Below are 22,059 nucleotides of genomic sequence, written 5' to 3'. Positions count from 1 at the left end.
TAGTTTATATCAATATTGAGATTTGAGTTCATTACAAAATGAAATTTGACTGCTATATCTCACAGTACAGAATGGTTAAGTTTTAGTGGAATAGAAATGTAAAAATTAAATATAAAATAGTAATGTTTCTACATTAAAAGATATGGAAGCATCTTCATGATTTTAGGATAGGCAAATAATTCTAAAATTTTGCAACAAAAAGGACAAACCATTAAAATTTAGAAATGTATATATAAACTAGACTTTATTCCAATTAAGAACTCTTATACATCAAGTGATAATATTAAGAAAAGGAAAGCCTCATGCTCGAAAACAATAATTTAAAGTAAATTGAGATCCAGTAAGATGCTAGACACTTCACCAGAATGGCTGCAGTCAAAAATCTAACAATATTAACAGTGTTAAACCATAGTGTTAAACAAACAGAATTTTTTACATTGCCTGGAAATATGAGTTGGCACAGACATTTTGGAAAACAGTTTGGCAGGATCTTCTAAAGTTAAATATTTATGCTCTAGGAAACAAATTTTTATTCAAATAAGATAGATTGAGTGTTGATGTCTACCAAAAGACATACAAAAACATAGCAGCAATATGTTTAAGAACCAAAACTGGAAGTAATTCAAAGTATCCATCAATGAGTGAATACATAGTGATAAATCCATCCAATGGAATATAATACATCAATAATAAAAAAACACAACTATTCATAACGACATAAATAAATCACATTATGTTGAACAGATAAGCTATATATAAAAGGTTACAGGAACAACTAATCTACTGTGCTAAGAATCAAAACAGTGGTTATATTTGGAGTGAGATGAACTCCAGGGCATCATGAAGGAGTCTCCAGGTACTTGAAATGATTTATATGTTCTCCTGAGGGAAGAATATATAGGGTGGGGCACCTGGGTGGCTTAGTCGGTTGAGCGTCCGACTTTCACTTAGGTCATGATCTCGCGGTTCATGGGTTTGAGCCCCGCGTCGGGCTCTGTGCTGACTGCCAGCTCAGAGCCTGGAGCCTGTTTCAGTCTGTGACTCCCTCTCTCTCTGACGCTCCCCTGCTCACGCTGTCTCTCTCTCTCTCTCCTAGAAATAAATAAAAAACATTAAAAAAATTTTTTTAAAGGAATATATAGGGCTATATACAGTATAGAAAAAATTCCATCAAGCTATAGACTTGAGGTGTATCCCCAACACTTTCGTCACTTATACTTCAATTAAAATTTTTAAAAAATAGTAATAAATACCATTTTATTTTGTAGAGATTTTCTTAGAATTGTATTTGCCTAATAAATTGAGGACTAATAAATTGCCTAATAAATTGTTCTCTGATTTGCTCAGTGTTTTATCAAGTATTATTTACCATAGTAGTACCATACTATTTGAGCTTTCTATGCAATGTACATTAAAACCTTAGTTTGCAAGCATAATTCACTCCGGAAACATGCTTGTAATCCAAAGCACTTGTATAGCAAAGCAAATTTTAGGAGCCATCGGCTCACTTGTGATCATGTGATATTCTGCATCACATACTACTCATAACTCATACTACTCATATTCTATGTTAAGGAATAATTTTCTCCAGAACAATGCATATAATGCCATATATACAATTTGTGAAAGACAGAAAACTTTTTTACATAAATTATATTGTTAAACATTGGGCATTTACAAAATGGGCCTCAAAATAGTGCTGATCTCTGAGGGGAGGAGCAGCAGAGGAATACAAAAAGACTTTCACACTATTCATCATGAGTCATTGTTAAAAGTAAGAAAGTGAAATAACTGATAAATTTTTAACAGTTGTTAAATGATAGGAGTAGATGTTTGTGATATTATTCTAGGAATGCATGTTTCAGCATGTTTAAAATATTTCTGTACAATAAAAAGAGCTGAATGATGTAAGTTCAAGAAGTTCTGGATATCATCACTATTCAAATATATTGTAAGCATACATATACCAGTTTCATTCATTTTTAATGTCTTCCTCAGATGAATTAAATGCATCAGAATATGCTTGAGAAAATGTATGCCATAATTTTAAACTATTTAATTTTTTATAAGCATTTATATCCAAGCAACCCATAATGTCCATTTCAGGGTTTTTCTGCTTCACCTCATTATGTGATAAAATCCCTGCCATACGATAGAAATAAAACAAACAAAACAAATCATCCCAGAGAAAAGTCCCAGAAATTTAGAGGGATGGTTGGGATGGAGATAATTAAGTGGGAGTGTAGAGTCATTGTCTAATCTAAATGCTATTTGGCCCCGATAAGGAAGAAATTTATTATAAAAATGTGTGTTGGGGGGATTTGAAAGATCAGTTTTTAGTGGGAATAATATGATTTTTGAAAACACATTCCCACATACTGATGCTAGCAGGTAAAAATTACATCTATTTATCTAAGTCAATGTGTCCTTTTTTATTGAAGGAGAGGAAAAATATGCCAGACAATGTTAGAAGAATGCTGAAGTCTAAACCATGAGCTGCTTTAAATGTTACACAGTAAATATTCTTTTCTTTTCTTTCCTTTTGAGAGAGACAGAGACAGCATGAGGAGGGGAGAGACAGAGATGGAGAGAGAAAGAGAGTCCTAGGCAGGCCCTGTGCTATCAAAGCAGAGCCAGACATAGGGCACAAAGTCACAAAGCTGGTATCAGGATCTGCACCAAAAACAAGAGTCAAATGCTTAACTGACAGAGCCACCCAGGCACCCCATACAGTAAATATTCTTGAAACTCATTATAAACTATCCTATAGTTTATAAAATTGGGTGGTTAATTTTCTTGTATGTAGTAAACTCATTTATTTAGGTATTAAAAACAGCAAACCTTTCTTGAGTACCTACTATGTGCTGAGCAACAATCTAAGGGCTGGGAATAAAGAAGTTACAAACACCCTGTCCTCATGAATCTTACAGCCTATTAGGAAAAAATCTTACAGCCTATTAGGAAAAAATAAAAATATGGAATATAATAAGTAAATAAAACAGTATATTATATGATAATAAGTGCTAAAGAGCAAAATAAATCTGAAGAGTAAAAGTCACTGGGTTTGGGAAGGTTCAATTTAAAAGAATATGACCAAGTAGAATCTTGTCAAAGAGTGACTTGGTATCTGACTAGAGGGCATTATATTTCTTTCTGGATAATCTCATGCAGAGAAGCACATATCGGGTGTCAATTTTCAACCACTGCAAGAATATTTAGATAGATAGATAGATAGATAGATAGATAGATAGATAGATAGACAGATGATAGATGATAGAATAAGAGATAGATGATAGAGAGATAGATAATCTGATTGCATATAAATAAAAGCAGAAATGTAATTGTTGTAGAAAAGAATAAAGGTCAAAAGCAGAAGTAAAAACATTAATATAAAAGTAAGTGTTGGAAAGTATAAGGGTAGAAATATCATTATTCATAAAACAACAGACCCCGATGAAAAAAAAAATATAATACAATAATAAATAGGCATTCCAATGAATGTAAGAAATATATCATCATCAACTAAAATGAATGATAGGTAGTTCAATAGTATCTGAGAGAAAAAGAACAGGCAAATCTAGGCATATCACTGAGATTTAGGAATATCAGTGACAAAATAAATTAAAAAAGTATTCAAGGATAAAAGCTGATCAGCCATAGAAGAACAAAAGTTAGTTGTATATCCAAAATAATGACAGCATGGTTGGATACAGGAAGTCATATGTTAAAATTATTGAACAAGAGAATTTCAGAAATAATCACTTTTAACCACAAGGGTGAATTAAAAATAAACACCTACATACAGGTCATCAGAAAATTCTCTACAAAAATCTGCTTTGAGTGGAATTGGGATTCTTGTGCTACAATAATATTTTATCATGTTATGTAATATCCACTGTTCCTCTGTGGAGATGATATGATATTTTTCTTTAGGAGTATGATGAAATATGTTAATAGTTTTCTAATATTAAACCACATTTGCAATTTTATAATTAGTATCTACTGATATTTGGAGAAAACAATAAAATATTTTATGTAACGGTGAGTAAACAATACCAACAGCAAAAGAATAAGACACCAGTGAGAAAAGATATTCATAGCAGCTGAGAACTAAATTCCTATGATGGAATCATGAAGAAATTAAACAAGAAAACAAAGAGGGGTGATAGGAACTAAGGATTGTATATTTTGAAATTAATACATGAAATAGTAGTAATAATAATACAACTTCCAAGTAGTAACAAAATGTAACGTTGTAAAGGAGACCTCAATGCAGTTCAAGGAAGGAATAAGCTTTAGGCTTTATTCATCCATGTTCACATAATGACATTAGAAGCTCATAAAAAGTAGAGTAAGCACACCAGACATACACACATTACCAGCCCTTCCATCTTCAGGGGAAGCATAAACCAAAATATTTATATCATTTATTTAAAGAAATCTTAAGGATTTAAAAAAAAAATTAGAGTCATTGCTAAATATCGAATTTGTGAGACCAGCTATGCCATTCAATGGTAATAAATCAGGAAAATTTAAAATCAACTGAATATTTTCAGTTAAACTCTGGACATTTACTTATAGCTATTTTCTCTTCTCTTTAAAAAAATGTATATAAAATAAAATCACATTAAGGGCAAGGTGCATAGGAGGTGATACAACGAGCACAACAGATGGGAACAACATTTAAGAAACTGGGAAGAAGACAAAGATGTATAAATGATTTGGTAAAACAGAGAAAATTCATCCTCTGTGTGTGTATGTGTGTGTGTGCATGCATGTGTGTTAAAAGTCATCACCTCTTGCTGGGTTTGAACATGGAAGAAACGGATCATGAGCCAAGGAATGTAGGGGCCTTTGAAGCTGGAAAAGACAAGGAAATAGTTTCTATTCTAGATCTTCTGTAAGGAATGACATCTTGATTTTTGCACAGTGGCATCCATGTTTCTAGTGTACAGAAATTTCAAATTATAAATTGGTAGTGTTTTGTTTTGTTTTTTAAGCCACTAAGTTTGTAGCGTTGGTCACCACAACAATGGGAAACAAATGCAAGTAGTTATGTAACAGTCCCTGTGGGCTGACAGAGTGAATGGTGGTACCATCACACACCACTGGGAGCTAAAGACAACCCACCAGCTAAGAACCAGCAGTAAAACAGGTACTTCAGTCTCACAATCGCAAAGAATTGCGCTTGGCCAACAACAACCTGCGGAAATGTGGAAGTTAGCTCTTTTCCAAAGCCTCCAGAGAGTTATGAATGCCTGCCAACACTTCGTTTTCAGTCTTGTAAAATCTAAAGTAGAGGATCAGCTGTGGCCACTAGGACTTCTGACCCACAGAACCATAGAAATAAGTATGTGGTGTTTTTGTAAGGTTATGTGTGTTCTATTTTGTTTTGTTTTTGTGGTCACTAAGTTTGTGATCAGTTGTTATGGCAGCAATAGAAAAAAAATATATAACACCTCAGGATGGAGTTCTTTTGTATTATATCACTATCCCTCTTCTACTCTCTAATTATAGGAAAATGTGTATGTTACTTAAATATTCAATATTTATATGATTATGTCAATGTAACTATAATTCTACAAAAGGCCAAATATGATAATACTTCTTTCCCTCCTCTTATAGATTTTCTTGGAGTTATTAACTGACATTTTTCTGCATAGTTTTCTATAAAAATGTTGATTTCTTTCTTGGGCTCCCATATTTTCTCTATGATATTAGTTGGTCTTTTGTATCATCCTCGCTACCCATGGCACCTTCACCTTGTGCCCTTTATCATCTTGCCCAAGGCTAGATTGATTGCTCTCTAGGACAACTGTACATCTGTATTTGGGGATGTCTGCTGTGTTAGGGTCACTGTTATGGTCTTCTTCCTCTTTTGTTAACCTTTCCTAAGGAAGAAAGGTATCATATGGAAATAATTTCTTTCAGTCTTTTCTCCACAACATTGTTTACTGTCTTTAATCTTTGATTAGTAATTTGCTGGACATGATAATTGTCTCTTAAACAGCATTTTCTGTAAGCTTTGTAAAAGTTCCCTCCAGTCTTCTATCATTCAACAATGTAATGTTGCTGAAAAATTCAGTTCCAATTTCATTATCATATCTCCATATGGAAAGTGCTTTTTACTTTCTCAGCTCTTTTAGGATTCCTTTAGTGTGTTGAAACATGAAAATAAGTGTTATAGATATTTTACAAATCATAATACTAAACAATTTTTGTGTCTTCTCATGCTATGGGATCATGCTTTTGTTTCTGGGAAATGCTCTTTTATTAAGTGTTTTCTCCACATTGCACTTACTCTCTTTCTGGGTAGATAATATTTCATGTGGGATGTTGTGAATTGTTCTTCTAATTTTTTTAAATTTTATTTAAAATTTTGACTTTAGGTTTTCTTTTTGTGTAACCTCCTCAGAGTTATCTTCCAAACTTTTAAATAAAGTTTTTGTTTTGTTTTGTTTTATGTTTATTTATATATTTGGAGGGAGGCGGCAGAGAGAAAGAGAGAATTCCCAGCAGGCTCTGTGCAGTCAGTGTGGAGCCCTAGGTGGAGTTTGATCTCACGAATCATGACATAATGACCTCAGCCAAGTCAAATGTCAGATGCTTAACCAATTGAGCTACTCAGGTCCCCCTCAAGTAAGATTTTTAACATTATATTTCACTTTAATTTTTTTTTTATTTTTATCTGCTGCTGCTTCTTTAATGGCATCCTCTTCCTGTTTTATGGCTATCATTTATTTTCAGTTTGCAAAATGATTGGTATTGCTTTGGTTTGTGTACATTCCTTCTGCTACTTTCATAATCTCTATTCTCTTTTACTTGTAGTTTTTAGTTGCCTTTTGTTTTTCTTTTTTTCATTTGGAGCACTTTCCTTCTATATCCTGTTCCTTGACAGTCTATTAATATTATAATTCTTGAAAGCTGCCTGAGAGATCTAGCTCACATTTTCCTCTATGATATCCAATTACTTCCTTCCTAACTTTCCTCCAGCCACAAGTGGCTTCCTTGCTTCTTCCTTAAAGTAGTAAGTAGGTTCATCCTCATCTCCTTCACACGCCTATTCTCTCTGCCTTGGATGCTTCTCCCTGTGATACACACATGGCAATTCCCTCACCTCATTAAAACTAGTACTGGATTTTCATCTTCTCATTGACACCTCCCTTGGACATCCTAATTAATATTATAACAAATTCCTTTCCCCAGTACTTCAGCCCTTCTTAAATGCTCCACTTTTTCTCTGCCCGTAGCACCTAGTTTTAGGTAATTTTTGTATTTTTATGTCTAATGCTTATTGTCAGCCTCCTCCAGTTAGAATGTAAGTTACAGAAGAGAAGTGATTCTTTTCAATCATATTTACTAACATATTTCAATCACCCAGGACAGCTACTGGACCCTGATGGGTATTCTTTTATTCAATAAATGAAAGACTGAATGTGTAAATTACAGGTGAAGCACTACCATTATTTAATGGAGGTACATTATATATGGCTGGGGCTTGCCACTTTGATGACCTCATGCAATAGAAACTGAGGAAGAGGAACTCAAATGTCAACATGTCATGATGTAAGTTGGGGATGGGATGCAGCTATTTCTATATGTCTCATTGATTCTTTGATATCAACCAACATGTTACTTGGTAACTATCAATCTCACCGGTCATTTTTGTTACACGCCTAGGAGTGTGCACCCAGCATTCTTGATATGGATACAACATTTCCATGCTGCACATCTCATTCCTGCTTATGACTCTGTCTGACTCCTCAGCATTACCAACCGTATCAGGCATGGGTGACAATCATTATCCTCTTCTGCTTTGTTCTCTGAACATTTTGAATGCAGAACAGAAGCGTCTGTTCGGTTAGCCACCACTTGTCTCTTTTCTGCCTTTTCATGTCTAGACACCCCCTTTCTCTTCTTATCTGCCTGAACTTGTACCCACATTCACTTTTATGAGGTTTCAAAGGGGAGAGAAAATACATCTTAAAATTAAGTGCAACATCCCTAATTTTAATCTAGCTTTTACTGTATTATTACTATTATTTATTTTACCTCTAAGCATTCTAGCAAATCTGAAAGCTAGATATCATTGTTATTATCCTGTTTCTTATTTGCAACATAATACTTACATAAAATTTTAAAGTATTTTTATGTATGGAGGCTTCTAACTTCCAACTTCATCAAAACTCTTGTTAAAGAACATATTTGATTATATAGTTTGATTAAACTAGATATGTTTTACAGAAACAACAGTAAATTTTTAAAATATATATTCATAAAGTTGCCTGAAATTAAATATGCCCTATTAAAAAAAATAGAAGCTAATTCTAGGGAAGAATCATTAAAATCATAATGGTGGAAAATAAAGTATCTAAAATAATGTTCACAAAATAGAAAAATATTGTAGACACAATTATATCTTTCTAAATAAAGTTATAAAATTAAGTGAGAGATGAGAGATTTCTCTCATTTTAATGTACTGATGAACATTTTTGATTTTCACTAGATAACTGAAATGGAGTGCAGATTTTTTGAACAGAGGTATAGAATACAAAAATGTAGGAACATGAAAATAAATAATCTAACAATTATGTTTGTATTATGCCTAATCTTCTCCCAAAGAAGCTAGTATAGGTTGTTATTTAGAGGTATTATGCAGATCTCTTGTTTCAAAATAAAAAATTCTTTCCAAAGGACACAAAATTTCAAAATCACTTTGACAAGTTTTTGAAGTGACTTGAAATAAATAAGATGCTATTCCATCCTTTTACATACTGCTTATAATCCCTCTGAAACTTTTGATTCAAAAGCTCACATAAAGAATGATATAATAGCATCAGCCTATAATTATAATCATTCTTACTTTTCAACAATTTGATATTTCAAGATGCTATTGCCTCATTATCGACTGTTCTCATTATTATAAGCCCAGCTGGTCTCCAACGGTAATCTTTTACTTTTAACAGCAATGGTTTTAATTTTAGGAACAGCAATTTTGCTAGAATTTTTTCAATGTTCAAAATTAATAAATAAGTTAGAAGTAAAATCTATTTATTTTGACTAAAGTAATGTATCTCCTCAATTTACTTGGTGATATGACTATTTTGAAGCCAGCAGCTCTCTGCTTCAGTTCCTCTTGACTTGCTGCAATGATTTATGTGTATGCTAACACTAATTCATGTCCCAAAGTGACAGCTTGAAAGACTGCAAATGTTGCCCAGGTGGTTGATTATCAGAAAAGTTATTGAAATACATGAAGTTAGATATTCAGTGGGTGGTACCAGCAGGTCAAATACAATTTATCACACCTGATAAAAATGTCCTTGGCTAGATCTAGTTACATTTGTAGCATCATCCAATGACTTACATATTAATGTGAAAAACAGGTTGAAGGGGTTATTTCACTGCTTTTGACCTTGACTATCTGCTGTCCTGGTTGTCACTTTGTGAATCTACTCTACTAGCTCTTTGATTTTGGGGATTCGTTTTGCATTGTAAAAATTTTTAATATATTTCTCACGTTTTCCATGATTATCAAACATTCACCAACTTTGAGGTGAATGTGTAAAGATTTTGCGATTGAGTGATGAAATGGAACATTGTTCTGTATAGTTAATAATTTCATTTCTAGAAGATCATTTTTACGGTTAAAACCTACGTTGGGCCATGGCTAGGTGTTTATTAAATCATAAGAGGGAACAGTGTACACATCTTCATATACTGGATATTCTTCTTTATGAGAGAACATGGTATCAGGTGTCATGAGATGGTCCATGTTTAATATTCAGAGGTATAAGTTAACCAGAAATTGTTTCAGGACCAGAGATTCTCAGAACTTATTCAAACTCTTCTTCCTTCTTGCCCTGATAATCTTGATTTCATTCAAGAGAAATGTTAACAATTTTCCAGTTTGGTGGTTGCAGACTGTGACAAAAAGGTACTTTCTCAGAACCAGAAGAGACCATTTCCTGCCTGTGGCTGCAATATGTGACTGGGGCAGTATGGTGGGCAGAATCCTGGTGGCCCACAGGATTCCTACCCCTGGTGCAGGGTCTACCCATGAGTGTAAGCGGGACATGTAAATGTGAGATGGTCACTCTGTGATTATGGTATGTTACATAAGATTCCATGTTAGCTGACTACAGAGAGAGATGTTCCTGCTGGTTTTGTAGAAGTGAGCTGCTGTGTTCTGAGCCACATGGCAAGGGACTTGGGTGGTTCCCAGAAGCTCAGAACATTTCCCAGGAGACAGAGCAAGAAAATGGGGACCTTGGTCCTATAGACAGAAGGAACTGAATTCTGTCAATAAACTTGTAAGCTGAAAAGAGGCCCCCCAGGCTTTAAAAACAGAACAAAACAAAACAAAACAAAACAAAACAAGACCCAGTTGACATCTTGATGTTGAAATTGTAAGGCGCCAAATGGAGAATTAGCTAAAATGTGGGAGATTCCTGAACCAAGGCAACTGTGAGATAGTAAATATGTGCTTTTCAAAGCTGCTAAATGTGGTATTTTGTTACTCAATAAGAGCAAACTCCTATAACAGAGAGGGTAGTTTGACCTAGTAACTGGAGAACTAGTAAGGCTTATGAGGAAAAAAACGTTCACAATGTTTTTACTTCAGTGAGTGCCAAGAAAGTCTGAAGTTAGTCTGACTTCTTAAATTCAAAGTTGAGAATAAATACATAATTCTAGAAGAAAAGGTTGAAGGGAAGATTGTATTTTAAAGTTGGTCATCATAAATGTGTGTTAGCATGATATATATCACAGTGAAATTATTTTTGCACATTTTAATACAATTTGTAAAGGCTCATTGACCAAAATATTTTAACTGGATGCTGCAATTAAAATAATTTACAGGCTTTGCTTGATTTAAGGCTATACTAATGCAAGGTCATTAATTCTTATAATTATGCTCAATGCCATTTTTTATTACAAAAGAGAATAGATATAGCACATGACTGTATGCAATTATTCTTTAAATTACTATAAAGAACATTTTACCAATGAAAGGCTGCTGTTTTATATTACTTGTATAATGAACATGGTAACAAAAATAGTGTGTATTATTAAGTAATTCAAGCAATTGTAAACGTAAAATGTTTGTGCTTTTTTTTTAATATTTTATTTATTTTTGAGAGAGAGATAGAGACAGCATGAGCAGGGGAGGATCAGAGAGAGAGGGAGGCACAGAATATGAAACAGGCTCCAGGCTCTGAGCTGTCAGCACAGAGTCCGATGTGGGGCTCAAACCCACGAACCGTGAGTCCATGACCTGAGCTGAAGTCGGACGCTCAACCGACTGAGCCACCCAGGTGCCCCAAATGTTTGTGCTTTTAATTGTGTTTTCTATGTTTCCTTTTCTATATATGATTCCAGGGTCAGGTGCCAACACAAGATTTACATGTGAATACACTGTTCAAATCATAACCTCAATCAGAAAAGAAAGGGAATAATGATACCCTATAGTCCAGTTGAAGAAAGAGCTAAGAAATCTATACTTAGAACTTATCTCCTACCTATTTTGAGGAAAAAAATGTTTCATTCAATTTTCTTCATATATCCAATATCTAAGAGTGATGCTAATGCATGCATGAAAATGCTTCATCCTGACAGTCTGAGCATTGTTTTGATTAATTATGAGTGGAATTCCACATTACTCAAAAAGACTTCCAAGAAGGAAGATATACAAATCTTAGGGGAAATAATTTTCTCATTATATAGGAATTGCATGCAAAGCCAACATTTGTAACAGAAATATCAGGTGCTAATACAATGTAAGGAAAACCTGTGCATATACCATCCTGTTTAATAATTGAAAACACTGTCCTTTGAAGATTCTAACTATTCTCTTCTTTTATTATTTTGTTAATGTTTTATTTATTTCTGAGAGAGAGAGAGAGAGAGAGACAGCATGAGAAGGGGAGGGGCAGAGAGAGAGGGCGTTAAAGAATCTGAAGCAGATTCCAGGCTCTGAGCTAGCTGCCAGCACAGAGCCTGATGTGGGGCTCAACCCACGAACTGAACTGGGAGATCATGATCTGAACCAAAGTCCGAGGCTTAACCAACTCAGCCACCCAGGCGCCCCTCTTTCTAACTATTCTCTTACCCACTGCATACAGAATTTCCCATTGCTTTTCTTTATAAATTTACTGTCCAAGTTTTTTATTAGTATAATGTTTAGTTTTACATGTAGTTGAACTTTATGAATAGGATCATAATACATTTTATGTATATATTTTTCAACCAAAAGTAAGTAGGACAAAAAAAAAGTAAGAAGGAACTAGGTGAAGTATCTAGCAAACATGATCAAATCACAAGAGTGTTCTGTTTGTCATCAGGGCCATGAGGTTAAATCCATGAAGCCCTGACTTCCTATCTTGGATAGAGTTGTGCTAATTGGTCAATATATACCTCTCTCTACATCATAAATTTTGTATATCTTTACAATGGATGTATTAAAGTTTTTTTTTTTTTGTCAAAGCCAACAGAGCAAAACAAAGCCATAAAGCAAGCCATAAAAAGAAAAAAAAAGGGGGGGGGGAGAAAAAAAAGCCAGTGGAGTAAATGAGGTTACTGCCCAGCATGTTTGGGTGATGTGATGGTACTGTGCTGTAAAGAAACTATGAATGACTCAAACTTGGGTTTTAGTTTCAAGCTTAAATTTTAAAAAACAACTTGAGTTTCAAATTCATTGAGCTAGGTAAGTAGAAAGACCAACTCAATGTTATCATCCATATCATCTTTAAATACATAAAAAACTTTATTCATTTACTCTATAAATATCTATGTGTTTAGCATTGGCTAGATACTAAGGTTATATTGATAAAAAGTTGTGTTCCTTGTTCTCAGGTAGGTGACAACATAGAGTAGAAGTTGGTGAAATATGGCCTCTGGGTCAAATCCAACCCATGCCCTCTCTTTGGAAATAATATATTATTGTAAGACATCCATGCTCATTCAACACATTAGCTATGTCTGCTTTTGTCCTATAATGGCAAGTTGAGTAGTTGTGTCAGAGCTGATTTGGTCTGCAAAAGCTGAACTATTCACTGGCTCTTTATTAAAAATATTTTCTGGGGCACCGAGGTGGCTCAGTCAGTTAAGTGTCTGACTTCAGCTAAGGTCACGATCTCACAGTTTGTGGGTTCGAGCCCCATGTCGGGCTCTGTGGTGACAGCTCAAGGCCTGGAGCCTGCTTCAGATTCTGTGTCTCCCCTTCTCTCTGCCCCTCCTCTGCTCATTCTATGTCTCTCTCTGTTTCTCAATAATAAACAAATGTTAGAAAAAATTAAAAATTTTTCTGTCTCTTGATATAGAGTAAAATCACTGATTAAATAAATATTCAAGATTCAATTGATGTAATGTAGGTATTTGTGCTGGTGGTCTAACTTTCCCACACAACTATTATGATTTCTTAGATTATCTCCCAACAAACTACTTATGCTTAAATTCCTGTCTCAGAGTTGATCTGGGGAAAACCCAAACAAAGAGAGTGGGTATTAGAGGTGTCTCTCTAGCCAGCAGATTCTTACTCTATGATTCCAGTAGAAGGTCATTCTCTGATCATCAGTGGTAAAGTTAGGGAATACGAACTCAGCCCAATGAGCATCTGAAGTACTAAGACCAGTAGATACTGTGAATTTGGATTTAGTATATGTAGATGGGTTCCTACTTGGCTGTATAGGCACTCTGGTAGTTGACAAGTACTGGAAAATGACAATTTTAAGTAATTATAAGGAGTGACGATATACTCAGAAGATTCTAACTAAAATCAAAACCTTAAAAGAAAAAAAAAAATGACAGGCTCAAGTTAGGCCAACTATCAAGTCAGAGAATGCTTATGTCCTGCTTCCGGAGAGCTCCCTCTTAGAATCTAGCCACTTATAATGTTGGATACATTTTCAGCCCTGGGGAACATTTATACTAAGGTGTTCATGGTAATAGAAAGAGGGGAGACTCTGAGACCTCAGATGGGGACAAATGGGTAGATGCTCTTAAGAAACTTGAACCCACAAATTTGTTTCACTTCTCTAGGTAATAGAAGCGGTGCCTCCACCTTGCAATAGAATAAAGACTTCCCTTTAGCTGGAAAAAAAGATACAATGATCTCACAGGAAGTACATGTGTTGCTAGATGATGTTTGTCTTTGGGAGTATTTGTCTCACACTATTACGTGTGCACACGTCCCCTAGACAGATGGTTCAAATTAAGTATCACATTTCGCATCCCCAGTAATTCTGATTTACTAAATTGAGGTTTATTATAAATACTCATTTTAACAAGCTAACAGGTGATAATGCTACCGATTCGCAGATAACACTGTAAGTTATACCATCCTATACCAATACCTTCAGTCAAGTCTCAGCATCGCTCGAAAAACACTGTTCTTGCTATACTAACAAAGGGATTATTCACATTCGGAGTTGCAGAACCTTGAGATCTACACCATAAACATAGAGGCCTCTTTTAGACAACAGGCCTGAGAAATGGAAACCTGAGTAAGGCCTGGGGGCCCACAGTGATCACTGGTGTGAATCACTGGTGCCAAGCAGGCTCATTCGGCGACGCACCTCAAAATATCCATAAACCATAGCTGACCAATGGGCTACTTACAGCTGGGCACACATACCAAAAATGGAAAATCCCATACGTTCCATTCCCATACCTCCTCAGTGCGCCCCTGCAGTACAGTCTCCCTCCACTGTCTCATGGCAGACAGTCTCTCCTTTGCTGTCCTGCCCACTGCTTCCTTACATTGTAGTCAAGAAACTTCTATCTCCTTTATTTTGCTTTGGGTGAATTTTTTCACTGCCCATGCTGGCCTATACCAATTGGTTTCCCCCACAATTAACATATTTATCACCTCTAAAAGCTTATTCTCACCCCATAATTATCATCATCATCACCATCATCATTAATATTTGTGTTAAGAATACTTAGATGTAGAAACAGTTTTTGGCAAAATTCAACCCCTTTTTGTGATTAAATAAAAGGAAAAAGAGGGGCGCCTGGGTGGCTTAGTCGGTTAAGCGTCCGACTTTCGCTTAGGTCATGATCTCGCGGTTCGTGGGTTCGAGCCCCGCATCGGGCTCTGTGCTGACTGCCAGCTCAGAGCCTGGAGCCTGTTTCAGTCTGTGACTCCCTCTCTCTCTGACCCTCCCCTGCTCACGCTGTCTCTCTCTCTCTCCTAGAAATAAATAAAAACATAAAAAAAAAAAAAAGGAAAAAGAAAAAAAAACTCTCAACAGTTTAGGTGTAGAAGAAACTTGTTTCACTACAATAAGAGCCATCCGTGAAAAGCTCACAACTATCATCATACTCAGTGATGAGAAACTGAAATCTTTTTCTCTAAGATCTGAAACAAAAAAGCAGGGATGCTCACTCTGCACCTCTATTTAACACTGTAGGAAAGTCCTAGCCAAGCAGTCAAGAAAAAGAAATAAAAGCATCCAAACTGGAAAATACGTAAAATATCTGTGTTTACAGAGGATATGATCTTGTGCACAGAAAATCCTGAAGACTGCACAGAAAACAAGATAAACAAAACCTGTTAGAATACTTAATTTAAATTGATTAAAGTTGCAGGGTACAACATCAACATAAAATCATTTGTATTTCTACACAGTGTACAATTTGAAAAGGAAATTATGAAAATGGCCCCATTTACAACAGTATCAAAAACATAAAATACTTAGGAATCAACTTAACCCTCTCATCTTGATTTAACAGAAGATAAACTTCTTCCAAACAGTAGGCCCCTGACCTAGCTTTTCTTAGAACATTTACTTTTAAAAACCCCGTTGAAAATTCCATCTTTGCCCCTTTGAGATGTAAATCATTTTGAAAGCTTCTTGCCAGTTCTCAGATCCAGAACTGCCTTTATTTAAGGACCTGGGAGCTATCCCTTTGAAATGTAATCATCAGGAAAGATAATGCACCCCCCAACCCCTAGGCTTTTTTGTTCCCTTTTTTCTTCTTTTAGATTTACTCTCTTAGAAATTTTCAGGTATGCAATGCAGTATTATTCAGTATATTTGTCATGCTGTACATGACATCTCATGACTTGTTTTATGACTGGAAGTTTGATCCTTTTGATATAACGCTCCTTTTTCCCCAGCCCCTATGGAAAGGAAGAAACCTAATTTCCTTCAGTGGACACCTTGTTCTGAGATCTACAACTACCTCCCATCATTAAGATACAGGGTATCCTTTGAGTACATTCAATTAACAAACACAAGTGGCCCAAGATTCTCCACACCACTTCCCAACTCTGAAAAACTCTCTCTTCCTTTGTTTCAATGCAGTTGAACTCAGACTGCACTTTAGTTTTATGCTCTGTTACAGCACCATTGAGTAAAGCCTTCCTCAAATGGTTAGCTGTTCCCAGCGCAATTTCGTTTTAACAAAGCTTAGAAAAATTAATAGCTTACAGTAAATTAGGTGGAGATTCCAGAACAGTCCAGAGTATTGAGAATGTGTTCAAAAGGCTCACCATGCTGGACATACTAAAATGGATTAATTATAGAAGAACAGAGAATCTACCAGCTATCCTCCAAAGAACTCCGAGGATATTCCCTTCACAGAAGTAATAAGAAATATGCTACCAAGACTTAATGTAACACAGGAGGGTTAAACCCCAGGAAAAAGTCAGACTGCTGTTAAAAAAAAATAGATGTTGGTTATGAAACACAATCAATCTAATTTATTTTACTTTCTCTTTGAGCATACCTGTAAACTCTATTTAAATATTTCATAAACTCGGGGAGCCTGGGTGGCTTAGTAGGTTGAGCGTCCGACTTTCGCTTAGGTCATGATCTCGCGGTTCGTGGGTTCGAGCCCCGCGTCGGGCTCTGTGCTGACTGCCAGCTCAGAGCCTGGAGCCTATTTCAGAGTCTGTGTCTCCCTCTCTCTCTGACCCTCCCCTGTTCACGCTGTCTCTCTCTCTCTCTCCTAGAAATTAAAAAAAAATTTCATAAACTATAAATAAACACAATTTTATTTTTTAAATTTATATTTTACTTATTTCTAAAGAAGGCATAGCTTAATGCAAATTTTTGAAAAATTGATGAAAACAAAATCATGATCACATTGTGAAAATTAGAATAATTTTTATACTAAACATAAAAAATTAGGATACATGAAAAGAAAAAAGACAATTATACTAGAGATAAAGATCCGCATAGTTTCTATGATAACATTTAAAATAGCTGTATCTTTACAACCAGCAAAAGAGACTGTTATGGGTCATGTTGTATTTTATATGCAAAGTATGAAGTACATGATTTCCTGCGGGTGAGTGTATTTGTTTTCTATTGCCGTGGTAGTAAATTGTGCCAAACATATTGTTTAAAATGACAAAAATATATTAACTCACAGCTCTGTAGGTCCAAAGTCCTAGTTGGTTTCACAAGGACAGCCAAGATGCTAGATGGTAGGGGCTCTTGAGGGAAAATCCACTTCCAAGATCATTCAGGTTGTTTACAGAAATTCTTTAGTTTTTTTCTGGCTGAGTTCCTTGCTGAGTAACATCCAGGAAATTCCTTCGAACTGTCTGCATTCCTGACCACATCACCTCTCCATCTCCAACCCAGCAGTGGGATGTTAAGATTTCATGTTTCGAGTGCCTCTTAACTTGTCTTTGGCTGAATTTCTTTTGCTCCAGCTGAAGACAGTTCTCTATTTTAATAATTCCTGTGACTAGTTTGGGCCCAAGTATTTATCCCAGGTGAATTTTGTTTTAAGATCGTCAACCTTAATTATGACTGCCAAGTTCTGTTAACCCAGCAATATAATTCATTCCTGGGGACGTCCAGGTGGCTCAGTCGGTTAAGCATCAGCTCTCGATTTTGACTTAGGTCATGATCTTGTAATATTTGAGATGCAGCCCCGCCTTGGGCTCTGCACAGACAGTGCAGAGTTTACTTGGGATTCTCTCTCTCCCTCAATCTCTCTCCTTCTCCCTCCCTCTCTACTCTAACCCCACTCATGCATGTGCTCTCTCTCTCTCAAAATAAATAACATTAAAGAAATGCATCCATGGATTTTGGGATTAGGGAGTGGAAGTATTTCAGGGGTCATTCCACCTACCCCTGGGAGGAACTTTACCAGAACAGAAAAACTTTCAAATGTGACTTCAGTGGAGTCATAATGATCCCAGAAATAATGTTCTCACTATCTCTTATCGGCTTCATGCAAAATTCATTTCCTTCTCCAAGTGCAACTCCCCCCATAAAGTTTGATTTCATAACACTACAGTGTTTGGTGAAGGCAAGGGTCTAGAGTCTTTTAGAAGTAAATTGTCTCAGGATGTGGATGGATGTCTGGTCTACCTCATCTTTAGAACATTATCCTGGAATACTATTTTCTCCAACTAAAATTTGATAGAAATTATAATTAGGTAGTTTTCTTGAAAGTTTCTAATAAGGCCCTGAAATTGTGTTAATTCTGTATTAGATAGGTAAATAGATAGTTAAATGGATTTGCAAAATAGGTAAGCAGAAGATGAGCTTAAGCCTTTTCTGTCTTCCTTTGTCAAAAGGCTCAAGTAGCTGCTACTCCTCAAATATCAGGTGAGCTGAAACAGTGCCTTCAATATTTAAATTTGTTGCATTAATTCATGTATCTAAAGTACTTGCAAATCAGCTAATATTTTCCTTCAAATGATGAAGATGCCTCATTTTCATTCTTTCTAAATGTACTTCAGTTGCTGAGAGAATTTAGTATGCTGGGTGATATTTGTGGCCTTTTAGCAAATCAGGCTTATGCTGAATGTAACGATAATCCCTACTCAGCAGGTATTTCTAAGTGAATACAAACAAAATTAACTTGGTGCAAACGTTCATATAATTATGGTTTGACATGATGTGAGTTAAGACTTTTTTTCCCCTTCCTATCAATAGACAGATTGCAGACCAATTTACTGATTTCAAATGCACAATTAATTTTTTAAGCACTAAAAATAACCAAAGTGGGTGCTTGGGTGACTCAGTTAGTTAAGCCTCAGTTGGCTCAATTGGGTGGCTCAGGTGGTTGATTTCAGCTCAGGTCATGATCTCAGGGTTCCTAAGATCGAGCCTTGTGTAGGGGTCTATTCTAACAGTGCCAGAGCCTGCTTAGGATTCTCTCTCTCCTTTTCTCTCTGCCCGTCCCTGGTACATGCTCTCTCTCTCAATATAAATAAATAAACTTAAGAAAAACAAAAAGCAAATCAATGTCTGAGACTGTACCTCTACATGTTTTGAAAGGAAATCTTTAATCTTTATTTTTGCATTTTTATTTTCTTTTGTGTACTAACAATGGATTTTTAAATATTTCTTCTTCTTTTTAAATGTATACTTTAATGCATATTTTGGCAGTCTTCTGTTTATTTTTAAAAATAATAAAGAGCGCTACCTGGGTGGCTCAGTGAGTTAAGCATTTGACTCTTGGCTTCGGTTCTGGTCATGATCTTGTGGTTTCTTGAGTTCGGGCCCCACAACAGGCTCTGTGCTGGCAACGTGGAGCCTGCTTGGGATTCTCTCTCCTTCTCTCTCTGCCACCTTGCCCAGTTATGCTGCCTCTCTCTAAAAATAAAGGAACTTATTTTCTTAAATAATAAGGAAACAATCCTGTACTTCCTATGAAAATATTGTATCAAATTAATAAATATTGTATCAAAGTAATAAATATGTATGCCTTTCAATGTTTTCTGATATGCCAAATCTCATGACTCATAGAATAAACTGGAAAATAAAAAAAAGCTGTTGATTAACATAGATCCTTATTTCTACTTGCAAATTTGTAAACTATAATGTCTCTCAGATACTTATCGGCTCCAAGAATGAATAAATACAGAATGTTAAGCTCCTGTAACTCCATGTCCAGCCATCCCACCAGCTGTCACCTGTTATTCATAACTAAAGAATGCTAGCTTAAGGTTCTATGAACTGGATGCTTGTGTTTAATAAAAATAATGATGGGAAGAGCCCAGAAATGGTAATTCAAACACGTTAGGGTCTCATCTTAGTCCCTGACAAACACGTTTCATTTTCCTTCTCCTTCCTACAAATAACAAAAGTATACTTCAGAGAGTTGGGTTAAATGCCGCCTCTGGACATACATATTTTTGGTGTGTATGGAGCAATTGTAATGGAACAGATCTGTCTTTGCAGATGTGATTTCATGTTTCTAATGTATTCACTTCTAATTCATGTGTGCAAAGTCTCATTTGCACTCCAATACAGACCTTTAGTTCTCATGATGAATATTGAGGAGTAGAAGCAGGAGACACTTATAGTCATTTTTTTTAATTACAAGTAAAACTTATTGTAGTATTTGTTTACCTATTTACTATTTGTTCCTCATTTTGGATTTAGAAAGATAATGAGGCAGCATAAATAAGATTATATTTTTGAGTGAAAATATTAATAAATAGAAATATATTTAGTAATGTAGAAGCCAAAATTTGAACTTGAAGTAAAATGTATTATTTGCATTACCTGGTTTCAGTTTGAAGACAGAGAGCTAATCAAAGGTGTCATTTAATTGATCACCTCTCTGCATGTCTCAGTTTCACATCCGGAAGTGCCAGTTGGGTCTATTTGATACATGTGCAGCTATGAACAATTCAAGAAGGGGGATGATTAAAGCTTGGGATTTAATAAATCAGTAAAATGAGCCATAATCGGCAATAAATTTCATATAACTAATTAGTTAAAATACATAACTTATACATACATATATACACATGGGTAATATGAATATATAACTATATAAGATGCACTTACATATGTCAGTATAGTATAATATGAGACTACATCATAATTCTTTTTTGCCAGAAAAAAAGAAAAAGAATCTGGGAAGTCATTGGCCAGAGTACAGCTCTCCTCTAAAGTCTCACTGTCATCACTTACCCATTATTCTCATTTGTATTTCTATTTTGGCTCAGAGATTGTGCTAACCCAGTATATTATTAGTAAGTTGACCAAATCTTTATCTCATTGTTTTTTTTTTAAATGGTGCTGTTTTGACACCACCTGCATTTTCTGAATGTTCGTTCTACAAAGCTTGAAGGATTCATGTCTATTTATCTTGATCTAGCACTTTCTGTCTCTATAGAACTGAGTAAACTTATAAAAATGCAGAATTTTGAAGTTATGCTTTTCTTCAGATATGAAGCCATCCTTCTAAAGGCTGCCAAAATGACATTTCCTTTAGCATTTATTCCTGATGGATATAGTGTAGAAATCTCCCTGATTTTAAGTGGAAAAAATAACTATAGGTTAAATATTAACTGAAAGAAGCTCTTAAATTTATGGCTTCTGGGCTCAAATTCTGTTGAGATGTCCCTGGTGTTTCAGTACGTAACAGTTTCCGAGTCACATAAAAGCCTTAGGACAGATTGTTGTGTGGGGGTGATAGGTCTCACCCATTTCCCTTGTTAATTTCTCCCAAACCCCTAGTGTAGGAAAGATTGTCAATAAAGGTGGTCTCATCCCCTACTTCACAAGTATTTTCTGACAGTTGCATTCATAGTTCAACTCAACTCAGCAAAACTCATTATTGAGTGTGCCCTACCAGTCGGGTGGATGATAATTAGAGAATATAGAGATTAGCTCTACTTGTTAGTCTGAATTTATAGTTGGGAGGTGGAAATGCAGCCACACAAATATGACACATAGTCACTTTATGGGAGTATTTGCCAAATGTTATAGTAGTGGAAGAGGACGTTTTAAATGTGTCCTAGGCTGTGAGGGTATATTAGTATTGGCATTTGAACAAATACCAGGGAGTTTTCAGCAGGTGATGGCGAGGGTAATGCTGGTGGTAGAAACAGTAATGTTAGAGAGCTTTACAAATGCTCAGATCCTTGTGATCTGGCCATGCCCATATAAGAGGAATGAGAAAACTGGTCTGGAGTCAGACTCAGATTTATTTATATGCCTGAACAAAAGAGTTTCTAAGGAGAGGCATCACAGTGTAATTTGGTTTAGAAAGAATATTAGGGATCTTGTGTTGGAAGATAAACAGTTTGGGTTAGAGATCGCTATTGTAATGGTCCAGCATAGGGATAATGAA

At 35.5% G+C, this 22,059-nt stretch overlaps 1 long non-coding RNA gene across 1 annotated transcript; it reads right to left on the bottom strand.

Annotated features, from left to right (window-relative positions):
* Nucleotides 1-227: 227 nt before the first annotated feature.
* On the bottom strand, nucleotides 228-16,923 carry LOC144228842 (uncharacterized). Its single transcript, XR_013334283.1, has 2 exons — nucleotides 16,732-16,923; nucleotides 228-1,092 (listed from the first exon to the last, which is right to left on the bottom strand). It is a non-coding gene; the product is annotated as an uncharacterized LOC144228842 (long non-coding RNA).
* Nucleotides 16,924-22,059: the final 5,136 nt, after the last annotated feature.

This window comes from Crocuta crocuta, unplaced genomic scaffold, assembly GCF_008692635.1.
Source record: "Crocuta crocuta isolate KB4526 unplaced genomic scaffold, BGI_CrCroc_1.0 scaffold173, whole genome shotgun sequence".
NCBI classification, from domain to species: domain Eukaryota; kingdom Metazoa; phylum Chordata; class Mammalia; order Carnivora; family Hyaenidae; genus Crocuta; species Crocuta crocuta.
Note: the sequence above shows the minus strand (reverse complement) of the source record. Positions and strands in the feature narration are given on the sequence as shown.